The 13,375-nt window shown below is 52.6% G+C and overlaps 1 long non-coding RNA gene across 1 annotated transcript in view; it reads left to right on the top strand.

Annotated features, from left to right (window-relative positions):
• Window positions 1-272: 272 nt before the first annotated feature.
• Window positions 273-13,375, top strand: part of LOC138357473 (uncharacterized) — a 172,736-nt gene continuing 159,633 nt past the window's right edge. The window contains exon 1 of the long non-coding RNA XR_011225026.1: window positions 273-557. This is a non-coding gene — a long non-coding RNA (uncharacterized lncRNA). The remainder of the gene's footprint in view (window positions 558-13,375) is intronic.

The raw sequence follows: 13,375 nt of genomic DNA, 5'->3' as shown, positions 1-13,375 counted from the left end.
AAATAGGTACCTGGGAGTTAGACAGCTGCTTCCTGGGGGTGTGTAACAAATAGGAGGCCTGATCGAGGACCGGGCCGCAGGGATACTAAGCCCTGGAATCATCTCAGGACAACCTCAAGATGGTAGCTTAGAAACGAGGTAAATCCTTAAACGACATCTTGGTAAAAGTAAAATTTCCCTGTAAATCCCTGTTCGAACGTTGTACCAACGTCGTAGTTTCGGTGTGTGTTTGGCGGCATTAGCTCTAGAAATTCATCCATAGATTTCTTTTGGGTTTTTGAATGGTTTGCTGCCGGTGAGAGCTGACTATAACTAGATATTTTATATCTTCCAGCAGGTCATTAGTGAATGACTCTCAACATGTAACAAGATGATGTCAATAGGCAGAAAACTTAAGCTGTTATACAATGTTGTCCTCCGTTCCTTATTTCTGTAGCATCACTCACTGATTTTCCCAAAATTAATGTGAATATTTCTTCTTGCAGGAGGAGACTGGACTCACATTCCACCGACTTCCGGACTGATCAAAACAACGAGGATGTGATCACTTGTATTAGGTACGATTGTTAAAATTATATATTTTTATGTAATGTAATAGTGTCTCACAAACTTTATGATGTGAAATTCAATAATGTATTGACTGTAGAAGACGCTTTTCGACATGTTGGTACTCCTTATTTTAATTATACTGACACACCCACACCGATGTGACGAAAAATGACTAAAATACTGAATAGTAGTTTTCATGATTTATAATTATACTGTAAATCACTTTCACATATGAGCCCCTCAAATGTAGTTTGTAATCATGTTGTCGTTATACTGTCCTTGGTAGCGGTGTTCAAAGTTCTCAGCATAACCTGGTGAAAACGCTCGCCTTGCTCCTCCGAGTAAAGGACATCCTACAGCCATAGTTCTTCACCAGTCTCAAGTAGCTCCCCATTGTTTTTGGCCTTGTGATTGCCCAGGAAGACCTGAACAACTGTGACAACGCTGTTCCAAACCGCTTTCTTCTTCCTAGTAAGCTTCTTGAGAAATTCCTTGCACTCAAGGATCTTCTTTATCTGTGGGCTGGCAAAGACACCGGCTTTGACCTTTGCCTCAGACAGCTTAAGGCAGAAGTCTTGAAGGTACTTGAACGCTGCTGACTTCTTATCTAGAGCTGTAACATATTGTTTTATAAGGTCCAGTTTGTTGTGCAGTGGTGCCGTCAGCACCTTCCAGGGGTCCACCAATGGTTATTACTTGACGTTGTTCCTCCTGACAGAGAACTCTTGTCTGCTGTGGCCAGTCCCGCCTATGGTAGTACGTCCTGATGCCCCTGCTGTCTCACAGAGGTAAAGATAGCAAGGAAACTTTGTATAACCACCTTGAAGACCCATCAGGAACACCTGCATTATGAAGTCTCTGCTGACCTCCCATCCGTACTCATCTTCAGGGCGTCCAGCAAGATCTTGGTGGAAATAAACCCCTGTATAAGTGGTTTAGTTCTGGGGAATAAGAGCCCCTGTAAGGCAGTCTCGCACAGGAGGTCGCCTTCACCGCACCCACGGGGGAGGGGAGGCAGGTTTCCGGGTCTGTTTCCCGTTTTGTTGACCAACACGAGGACTGGGTGAAGGGCAGATGTGGTTTGCTTCGACCAATGTTCTGTGAAGGATCACATCTCAGCCCGTTTCACAACTGAGGAACAGGAGGCTGAGATGGGTGCTGCAGCAACTTTACCATTTAGTTATCTCTGATGTACATAGCTTTATATCAGACTCGCTGCCAGCACAATTGCTAGCAGGCTGCACACTTTTTGTAACTTGGAAAACTTAAGATTCTGAGCACCCATCATCTTAAATCTTTGCGGTTTTGTGAGGAAGAGCACATCAGTATTCCAAGACCCTGAGAATATATTGTCTGGAAGGAAACAATACCGATTTTGTCTACAACTGACGGACAACAACGTTGTTGATTAGCTGCTGTCCAGCTGACTAGTATTCTGTGCAACCCAGTATGTAGGTGACCCAAACTGTCGTACTGCAATCATCGCCCATGACTGATTACTATATTTTTTGGGGTGAGAGCCATATCACTCAGCAGGTCACTTACAGTCCTATCCTGAAGTTCAAGGTGATACTCTGCGGGTATTGCCACAAGGGGGCACCTTAGAACGTGTACTGAGCCTGACTGGGAAAAGTAGACCAAACCACTCAAGTAGGTGTTAGGTATCTCTGATTCCATCTGGAGATGGAATTTATGACCTCCAACGGAGGTCATAAAGTGATTCCTCCAGATGGAATTCATTTTAAAATTCATTTCCCCCCGTTGAAGGGAAGTGAATTTCTCCAGGCCTAGGAGTGTACAATCACTAGGTAGGACAGTGAATTGGTCCTCACTACGTAGAAACATCATAGGAAAGTCCAAGAGAAAGAGGCAATGGAGGCAGCCTTCAGACGAGGAGGGACAGTGGACTGAGGTGCAACAGTCACTGAAGACAACTGCTGTCGAGGCTTCACCACGTGCTTCTATTAGTAAGACACCAGACCTACTAGACCTAGAGGACACCTCCAGTGTCACACCAGCCAGCATGTGACACCACCAGTGTCACACCAGCCAGCATGTGACACCACCAGTGTCACACCAGCCAGCATGTGACACCCCCAGTGTCACACCAGCCAGCATGTGACACCACCAGTGTCACACCAGCCAACATGTGACACCCCCAATGTCACACCAGCCAGCATGTGACACCACTAGTGTCACACCAGCCAGCATGTGACACCACCAGTCTCACACCAGCCAGCATGTGACACCACCAGTGCCACACCAGCCAGCATGTGACACCACCAGCCAGCATGTGACACCACCAGTGTCACACCAGCCAGCATGTGACACCACCAGCCAGCATGTGACACTACCAGTCTCACACCAGCCAGCATGTGACACCACCAGTGCCACACCAGCCAGCATGTGACACCACCAGCCAGCATGTGACACCACCAGTCACACACCACCCAGCATGTGACACCACCAGTCTCACACCAGCCAGCATGTGACACCACCAGCAAGCATGTGACACCACCAGTCTCATACCAGCCAGCATGTGACACCACCAGCCAGCATGGGACACCACCAGTTTCACACCACCAGCCAGCATGTGACACCACCAGTCACACAGCAGCCAGCATGTGACACCTCCAGTCACACCAGCCAGCATGTGACACCACCAACCAGCATGTGACAACACCAGTCTCACACCAGCCAGCATGTGACACCAGTCTCACACCAGCCAGCATGTGACACCACCAGTCTCACACCAGCCAGCATGTGACACCACCAGTCTCACACCACCAGCCAGCATGTGACACCAGTCTCACACCAGCCAGCATGTGACACCACCAGTCTCACTCCAGCCAGCATGTGACACCACCAGTCACACACCAGCCAGCATGTGACACCAGTCTCACACCAGCCAGCATGTGACACCACCAGTCTCGCACCAGCCAGCATGTGAAACCACCAGTTTCACACCAGCTAGCATGTGACACCACCAGCCAGCATGTGACACCACCAGTCTCACACCAGCCAGCATGTGACACCACCAGTCACACACCAGCCAGTATGTGACATCACCAGTCTCACACCAGCCAGCATATGACACAATCAGTCTCACACCAGCTAGCATGTGACACCACCAGTCTCACACCAGCCAGTATGTGACATCACCAGTCTCACACCAGCCAGTATGTGACATCACCAGTCTCACACCAGCCAGCATGTGACACCAGTCTCACACCAGCCAGCATGTGACATCACCAGTCTCACACCAGCCAGCATGTGACATCACCAGTCACACACCAGCCAGCATGTGACATCACCAGTCTCACACCAGCCAGCATGTGACACAATCAGTCTGTTACGAACCCGGATCCCGCGTCCGAGCCTGGAGCAGTGACAACCACGCCATCTGTGGGTCAGCTCACGAAACCCCCGCCAAACGGACGACGACACCTGGTGAGGACAGCGTGTACTGGCCTCGAGGACCAGTTTCCAGTCTGGTTCAGCACTCTACACCGCCGCCACTGACCTCTGGTGAGGTGGTGCTCCGACGACAGCGCCATCTATGGACTGGATACGTCAGGTGTTTGTGCCCGAGCCCGTAAGTGAGGTGTTTTAGTGTCCCAGTTATTGATGACGTGTCTGCTTACAGAGCCGACCTGGGACTGCTGTGATGGAAGTGGAGTGAGTCTACCCGAGGCAGCCAGTCTCCATACCTTGAACCTTGCTGCAGCTATTGTGACGTCGTCCCCCCCCCCCAGAAGAACACTGTGGTGTGTTAGCCTGCCAGTGGAGTGGCAGTAAAAGGATTCACCCGGGACCGACTGTTGGAGACGATCATCCACTGGGGTACTGAAGACAGGAGAGTGACTTGTGGTGTCACACGAAGCTCCTGTCTAGGGCGTTCCCCTTTTATCGTCCGTGGAGTGGCCGTACCAGCCTTGTGGGCTCAGAACCTGCCAGCAGACCAGCTGGACGTGTGGTTGACGGCCTCCACGGCGGTGCCCCCAATGGACCTGTGTTTTGGCTGACCTGTGGCCCGCGTAGGCTCGGCATTCTCAGAGGACACGTCGTGAGGCCACGAAGAAAGCACCGCGGACTCAGCACCTAGCTTCTGGATCCAGAGTCTTCAGCAGAAGACTAATTTGTGGATTAATCCCCTTGTACAGTGCTAATACCCCTCCCCCTTGTGCACTCATTTATTTTATATATTTAAACGGTGATGGTAATAATTATAATATTAAGTTCTTAGCTTTCTTTCCCTACTCCCTTTAAGTTACTTGCGTCACGGATCTCATCCCTTGATAGCCACTACTGGCTTGGGAACGGATACATATATCTTCCTCTAACAACATCAGAGTAAGGACCCCGTTGCGTCCCGAGAGGGCCGTAACACAGTCTCACACCAGCCAGCATGTGACACCACCAGTCTCACACCAGCCAGCATGTGACACCACCAGTCTCACACCAGCCAGCATGTGACACCACCAGTCACACACCAGCCAGCATGTGACACCACCAGCCAGCATGTGACACCACCAGTCACACACCAGCGAGCATGTGACACCACCAGTCTCACACCAGCTAGCATGTGACACCACCAGTCTCACACCAGCCAGCATGTGACACCACCAGTCACACACCAGCCAGCATGTGACACCACCAGCCAGCATGTGACATCACCAGCCAGCATGTGACACCACCAGTCACACCAGCCAACATGTGACACCAGTCTCACACCAGCCAGCATGTGACACCACCAATCGCACACCAACCAGCATGTGACACCACCAGTCACACACCAGCCAGCATGTGACACCAGTCTCACACCAGCCAGCATGTGACACCACCAGTCTCACACCAGCCAGCATGTGACACCACCAGTCTCACACCACCCAGCATGTGACACTACCTGTCTCACACCACCCAGCATGTGACACCACCAGTAACATACCAGCCAGCATGTGACACCACCAGTCACCAGCCAGCATGTGACACCACCAGTCTCACACCAGCCAGCATGTGACACCACCAGTCTCACACCAGGCAGCATGTGACACCACCAGTCACATACCAGCCAGCATGTGACACCACCAGTCACCAGCCAGCATGTGACACCACCAGTCACACACCAGCCAGCATGTGACACCACCAGTCTCACACCAGCCAGCATGTGACACCACCAGTCTCACAGCAGCCAGTATGTGACACCACCAGTCTCACACCAGCCAGCATGTGACACCACCAGTCTCACACCAGCCAGCATGTGACACCACCAGTCACACCAGCGAGCATGTGACTCACACCAGCCAGTTGGGTCGCAACTGGGTTCTTCTCTGATGTTATTAGAGTTTGGGTATCCGGCCCCAAGTTAGCAGTGGCTTTCAAGGGGTGTGTTCCATAACGCAAGTAAATTGAAGGGGAAGGGATACAAATGCACTGCTTTTGTATATATATTGCTACCACCACCATAAATATATCACAGTCATACGCGGGGTTGCTATAACTACACTTTTTATATACAGATTAGTCTTCCTCTGAAGACACAGGATGCTCCACGGTGCTCAAGATGAGTAGCCCTGGTTCTCTTCTTCATGGCCCACGATAAATCCTTTTATTCTCTTGGCGAATCTACCCTGGCCACAGGCCAGCCAAATCACAGTCCCACTGGGTGCACCGTCGTGGAGGCCTTCAACCACAAATCCAGCCTGTAGCTGGCAGGTTCCAATCAGCTCCGCTGTGTAGGCCACTCCACGACCGATACTAGGGTTGCGAGCCCTAGGCAGGAGCCTCATGTGATTAAGCAGATCACTCTACCCTCTCCACACCACAGTGGCTAGTCTCTTCCACCAGCCAGCCCCCAGATAAAACGATTCCTGGCATTGCCACATCACAGGCAGGCTAACACACTCAACAGTGTTCGTCCGGGGGTGACTCACAGCTTCTGCAGCAAACACGTGGATAGACTTTGGCTGCCTTGGGTAGACTGCCCCAACGTCCAATACAGCAGTCCCAGGTCGACTCTGTAATCAGACACGTCATCAGTACTAGGGACACTCTAGGGCACCTCACTTACAGGCTTAGACACAAACGTCAACCTATCCACTCCATAGATGGCGTTGCTGTCTAAGCGCCACCTCACCAGAGGTCAGCAGCGGCTATGTCACGAGCTGATTAAGACGGGAATCCAGCCCCTGTGGCCGGTATATCCCGCCCTCGCTAGATGGCGTCGTCCATTTGGAGGGGGTTTCGGGACCTGACTCACAGATGGCGTTGTTGTCACAGCTCCGTGCTACGACGCTGGGCTCGGGTCCGTAACAGACACCACCAGTCACACACCAGCCAGCATGTGACACCACCAGCCAGCATGTGACACTAGTAGTCTCACACCAGCCAGCATAGGACACCACCAGTGTCACACCAGCCAGCATGTGACACCACCAGCCAGCATGTGACACCACCAGTCACACACGAGCCAGCATGTGACACCACCAGTCTCACCAGCTAGCATGTGACACCACCAGTCTCACACCAGCCAGCATGTGACACCACCAGTCTCACACCAGCCAGCATGTGACACAACCAGTCACACACCAGCCAGCATGTGACACCACCAGTCACACACCAGCCAGCATGTGACACCACCAGCCAGCATGTGACACCACCAGTCTCACACCAGCCAGCATGTGACACCACCAGTCAGCATGTGACACCACCAATCACACACCAGCCAGCATGTGACACCACCAGTCACACCAGCCAGCATGTGACACCACCAGCCAGCATGTGACACCACCAGCCAGCATATGACACCACCAGCGAGCATGTGACACCAGTCTCACACCAGCCAGCGTGTGACACCTTCAGTCTCGCACCAGCCATCAGCATGTGACACCACCAGTCTCACACCAGCAAGCATGTGACACAACCAGTCTCACACCACCCAGCATGGGACACCACCAGTCTCACACCAGCCAGCATGTGACACCACCAGTCTCACACCAGCCAGCATGTGACACCACCAGTCTCACACCACCCAGCATGGGACACCACCAGTCTCACACCAGCCAGCATGTGACACCACCAGTCTCACACCAGCCAGCATGTGACACCACCAGTCTCACACCACCCAGCATGTGACACCACCAGTCACACACCAGCCAGCATGTGACACCACCAGTCACCAGCCAGCATGTGACACCACCAGTCTCACAGCAGCCAGCATGTGACACCACCAGTCTCACACCAGCCATCATGTGACACCACCAGTCACATACCAGCCAGCATGTGACACCACCAGTCACCAGCCAGCATGTGACACCACCAGTCTCACACCAGCCAGCATGTGACACCACCAGTCTCACACCAGCCAGCATGTGACACCACCAGTCACACACCAGCCAGCATGTAACACCACCAGTCTCACACCAGCCAACATGTGACACCACCAGCCAGCATGTGACACCACCAGTCACACACCAGCCAGCATGTGACACCAACAGTCACACACCAGCCAGCACGTGACACCAGTCTTACACCAGCCAGCATGTGACACCACCAGCCTGCATGTGACACCACCAGTCACACAACAGCCAGCATGTGACACCACCAGTCACACACCAGCCAGCATGTGACACCACCAGTCACACACCAGCCAGCATGTGACACCACCAGTCTCACACCAGCTAGCATGTGACACCACCAGTCTCACACCAGCCAGCATGTGACACCACCAGTCTCACACCAGCCAGCATGTGACACCACCAGTCTCACACCAGCCAGCATGTGACACCACCAGTCTCACACCAGCCAGCATGTGACACAACCAGTCAGCATGTAACACCACCAGTCACACCAGCCAGCATGTGACACCACCAGCCAGCATGTGACACCACCAGTCTCACACCAGCCAGCATGTGACACCACCAGTCACACCAGCCAGCATGTGACACCACCAGTCAAACACCAGCCAGCATGTGACACCACCATTCACACCAGCCAGCATGTGACACCACCAGCCAGCATGTGACACCACCAGCGAGCATGTGACTGTCGGAAAATCCGACACCATTTAATAATCATACAGATAATAGCTGTATTGTATAAACAAGTTACCCATAGAAAACGTAACTTGTAGTGGAATTACCGTCTAAAGAAAACGGGATATCATCACCACATACTATTATAATTCACCAGCTATTCTGCTGGGAATTATTCTTAAATACATTAGTCTTTGGACTTTACCATCATAAAACATCTCATATAAATTAACTTAATTATCAGTATTAAAGTAGAGTAAATGTGACCCTTCTATCACTTTCTGTCATGTGGACAATGTAAGCCAGGCGTCAGAGGGTGAGGAAGGAGCAGCGATTGTTGTGTCACCTCCGAGACGTGTGGAGCAAATTCGGCTCCTATCATATCTGGACAATGTCGGCCAGTAGCGTCAATAGTATGGAGTGTTAGCCATTGTTGATACTAGACCAGAGGCTCACACGGGAGCAAATTCGGCTCCTGTTAATTTTACTTGGACGTAGTGTTATGGAAACCAAAGGTGTACCATTTTCAACACGCTGTCAACAAATTCAAGTTAAGTGTCTTTCCGAAACCCGTATATCTATCATTAGTGGCCATTAATGTCATTGATTAGGGTGTCCCGGTTAGAACGCGAAATAGCCTCATACTAAAGGTAATTAAGCCAGGTCTTCATTGTTCCATGTATAGTATTTTCTCTGATATAGCTTGTCATATATAGGTACCTGGCTTTACAGCTAGCGCCCTTTTAACAGGTCAAGACGAGGAAGCAAGATTTTGTGCACCAGTTACTGGGTGATGGAAGCTACCTCAAAGAGGATAATTTGGTGTCTACACCCTAGTTATACCTGGTGGAATAACCTGCTGTACTATAAGATAAGGAACCTTTTCAATGTATGTAGTTAATACTGTAGTTTGATTGGCTGCATATATATTCAATTAATATAAACCCCCCCCCTAATGTGTAAAGGATCGATTTGTGAGATTATGAGATTATTGCAGAAATACAGTCCACTTATCATTATACAAATTGCTATCGAAGTATATAAATTAACGTAAATATAAACTCCTATAAATTAAATAAATATAAATCTCACAGGTCGGTTCCCACAGTGACACCAGTCTCACACCAGCCAGCATGTGACACCACCAGTCGCACACACCAACCAGCATGTGACACCACCAGTCACACACCAGCCAGCACGTGACACCAGTCTCACACCAGCCAGCATGTGACACCTTCAGTCTCGCACCAGCCATCAGCATGTGACACAACCAGTCTCACACCAGCCAGCATGTGACACCACCAGTCTCACACCACCCAGCATGGGACACCACCAGTCTCACACCAGGTAGCATGTGACACCACCAGTCTCACACCAGCCAGCATGTGACACCACCAGTCTCACACCACCCAGCATGTGACACCACCAGTCACACACCACCCAGCATGTGACACCACCAGTCACCAGCCAGCATGTGACACCACCAGTCTCACAGCAGCCAGCATGTGACACCACCAGTCTCACACCGCCCATCATGTGACACCACCAGTCACATACCAGCCAGCATGTGACACCACCAGCCAGCATGTGACACCACGAGCCAGCATGTGACACTACCAGTCTCACACCAGCCAGCATGTGATATCACCAGCCAGCATGTGACACCACCAGTCTCACACCAGCCAGCATGTGACACCACCAGTCACACACCAGCCAGCATGTGACACCACCAGTCTCACACCAGCCAACATGTGACACCACCAGCCAGCATGTGACACCACCAGTCACACACCAGCCAGCATGTGACACCACCAGTCACACACCAGCCAGCATGTGACACCAGTCTCACACCAGCCAGCATGTGACACCACCAGTCACACACCAGCCTGCATGTGACACCACCAGTCACACACCAGCCAGCATGTGACACCACCAGTCACACACCAGCCAGCATGTGACACCACCAGTCACACACCAGCCAGCATGTGACACCACCAGTCTCACACCAGCTAGCATGTGACACCACCAGTCTCACACCAGCCAGCATGTGACACCACCAGTCACACACCAGCCAGCATGTGACCACCAGTCAAACACCAGCCAGCATGTGACACCACCATTCACACCAGCCAGCATGTGACACCACCAGCCAGCATGTGACACCACCAGCCAGCATGTGACACCACCAGCGAGCATGTGACACCAGTCTCACACCAGCCAGCATGTGACACCACCAGTCGAACACCAACCAGCATGTGACACCACCAGTCACACACCAGCCAGCATGTGACACCACCAGTCTCACACCAGCCAGCATGTGACACCAGTCACACACCAGTGAGCATGTGACACCACCAATCACACACCAGCCAGCATGTGACACCACCAGTCACACCAGCCAGCATGTGACACCACCAGCCAGCATATGACACCACCAGCGAGCATGTGACACCAGTCTCACACCAGCCAGCATGTGACACCACCAGTCGCACACCAACCAGCATGTGACACCACCAGTCACACACCAGCCACCATGTGACACCAGTCTCACACCAGCCAGCATGTGACACCTTCAGTCTCGCACCAGCCATCAGCATGTGACACCACCAGTCTCACACCAGCCATCATGTGACACCACCAGTCACATACCAGCCAGTATGTGACACCACCAGTCAGCAGCCAGCATGTGACACCACCAGTCTCACACCAGCCAGCATGTGATATCACCAGCCAGCATGTGACACCACCAGTCTCATCAGCTAGCATGTGACACCACCAGTCACACACCAGCCAGCATGTGACACCACCAGTCTCACACCAGCCAGCATGTGACACCAGTCTCACACCAGCCAGCATGTGACACCACCAGTCACACACCGGCCTGCATGTGACACCACCAGTCACACACCAGCCAGCATGTGACACCACCAGTCACACACCAGCCAGCATGTGACACCACCAGTCACACACCAGCCAGCATGTGACACCACCAGTCTCACACCAGCTAGCATGTGACACCACCAGTCTCACACCAGCCATCATGTGACACCACCAGCCAGCATGTGACACCACCAGTCTCACACCAGCCAGCATGTGACACAACCAGTCACACACCAGTCAGCATGTGACACCACCAGTCACACACCAGCCAGCATGTGACACCACCAGCCAGCATGTGACACCACCAGTCTCACACCAGCCAGCATGTGACACCACCAGTCACACACCAGCCAGCATGTGACACCACCAGTCAAACACCAGCCAGCATGTGACACCACCATTCACACCAGCCAGCATGTGACACCACCAGCCAGCATGTGACACCACCAGCGAGCATGTGACACCAGTCTCACACCAGCCAGCATGTGACACCACCAGTCGCACACCAACCAGCATGTGACACCACCAGTCACACACCAGCCAGCACGTGACACCAGTCTCACACCAGCCAGCATGTGACACCTTCAGTCTCGCACCAGCCATCAGCATGTGACACCACCAGTCTCACACCAGCCAGCATGTGACACCACCAGCCAGCATGTGACACCACCAGTCTCACACCAGCCAGCATGTGACACCACCAGTCACACACCAGCCAGCATGTGACACCAGTCTCGCACCAGCCAGCATGTGACACCACCAGCCAGCATGTGACACCACCAGCGAGCATGTGACACCAGTCTCATACCAGCCAGCATGTGACACCACCAGTCGCACACCAACCAGCATGTGACACCACCAGTCACACACAAGCCAGCATGTGACACCACCAGTCTCACACCAGCCAGCATGTGACACCACCAGTCACACACCAGTCAGCATGTGACACCAATCACACACCAGCCAGCATGTGTCACCACCAGTCACACCAGCCAGCATGTGACACCACCAGCCAGCATATGACACCACCAGCGAGCATGTGACACCAGTCTCACACCAGCCAGCAGGTGACACCACCAGTCGCACACCAACCAGCATGTGACACCACCAGTCACACACCAGCCAGCACGTGACACCAGTCTCACACCAGCCAGCATGTGACACCTTCAGTCTCGCACCAGCCATCAGCATGTGACACCACCAGTCTCACACCAGCCAGCATGTGACACCACCAGCCAGCATGTGACACCACCAGTCTCACACCACCCAGCATGGCACACCACCAGTCTCACACCAGCCAGCATGTGACACCACCAGCCAGCATGTGACACCACCAGTCTCACACCAGCCAGCATGTGACACCACCAGTCTCACACCAACCAGCATGTGACACCACCAGTCACACACCAGCCAGAATGTGACACCACCAGTCACCAGCCAGCATGTGACACCACCAGTCTCACACCAGCCATCATGTGACACCACCAGTCACATACCAGCCAGCATGTGACACCACCAGTCACCAGCCAGCATGTGACACCACCAGTCTCACACCAGCCAGCATGTGATATCACCAGCCAGCATGTGACACCACCAGTCTCACATCAGCTAGCATGTGACACCACCAGTCACACACCAGCCAGCATGTGACACCACCAGTCTCACACCAGCCAGCATGTGACACCAGTCTCACACCAGCCAGCATGTGACACCACCAGTCACACACCGGCCTGCATGTGACACCACCAGTCACACACCAGCCAGCATGTGACACCACCAGTCACACACCAGCCAGCATGTGACACCACCAGTCACACACTAGCCAGCATGTGACACCACCAGTCTCACACCAGCTAGCATGTGACACCACCAGTCTCACACCAGCCAGCATGTGACACCACCAGCCAGCATGT

The sequence above is a fragment of the Procambarus clarkii genome, chromosome 78 (genome assembly GCF_040958095.1).
Source record: "Procambarus clarkii isolate CNS0578487 chromosome 78, FALCON_Pclarkii_2.0, whole genome shotgun sequence".
NCBI lineage: Eukaryota > Metazoa > Arthropoda > Malacostraca > Decapoda > Cambaridae > Procambarus > Procambarus clarkii.
This window is presented reverse-complemented; position numbering and strand designations above follow the sequence as displayed.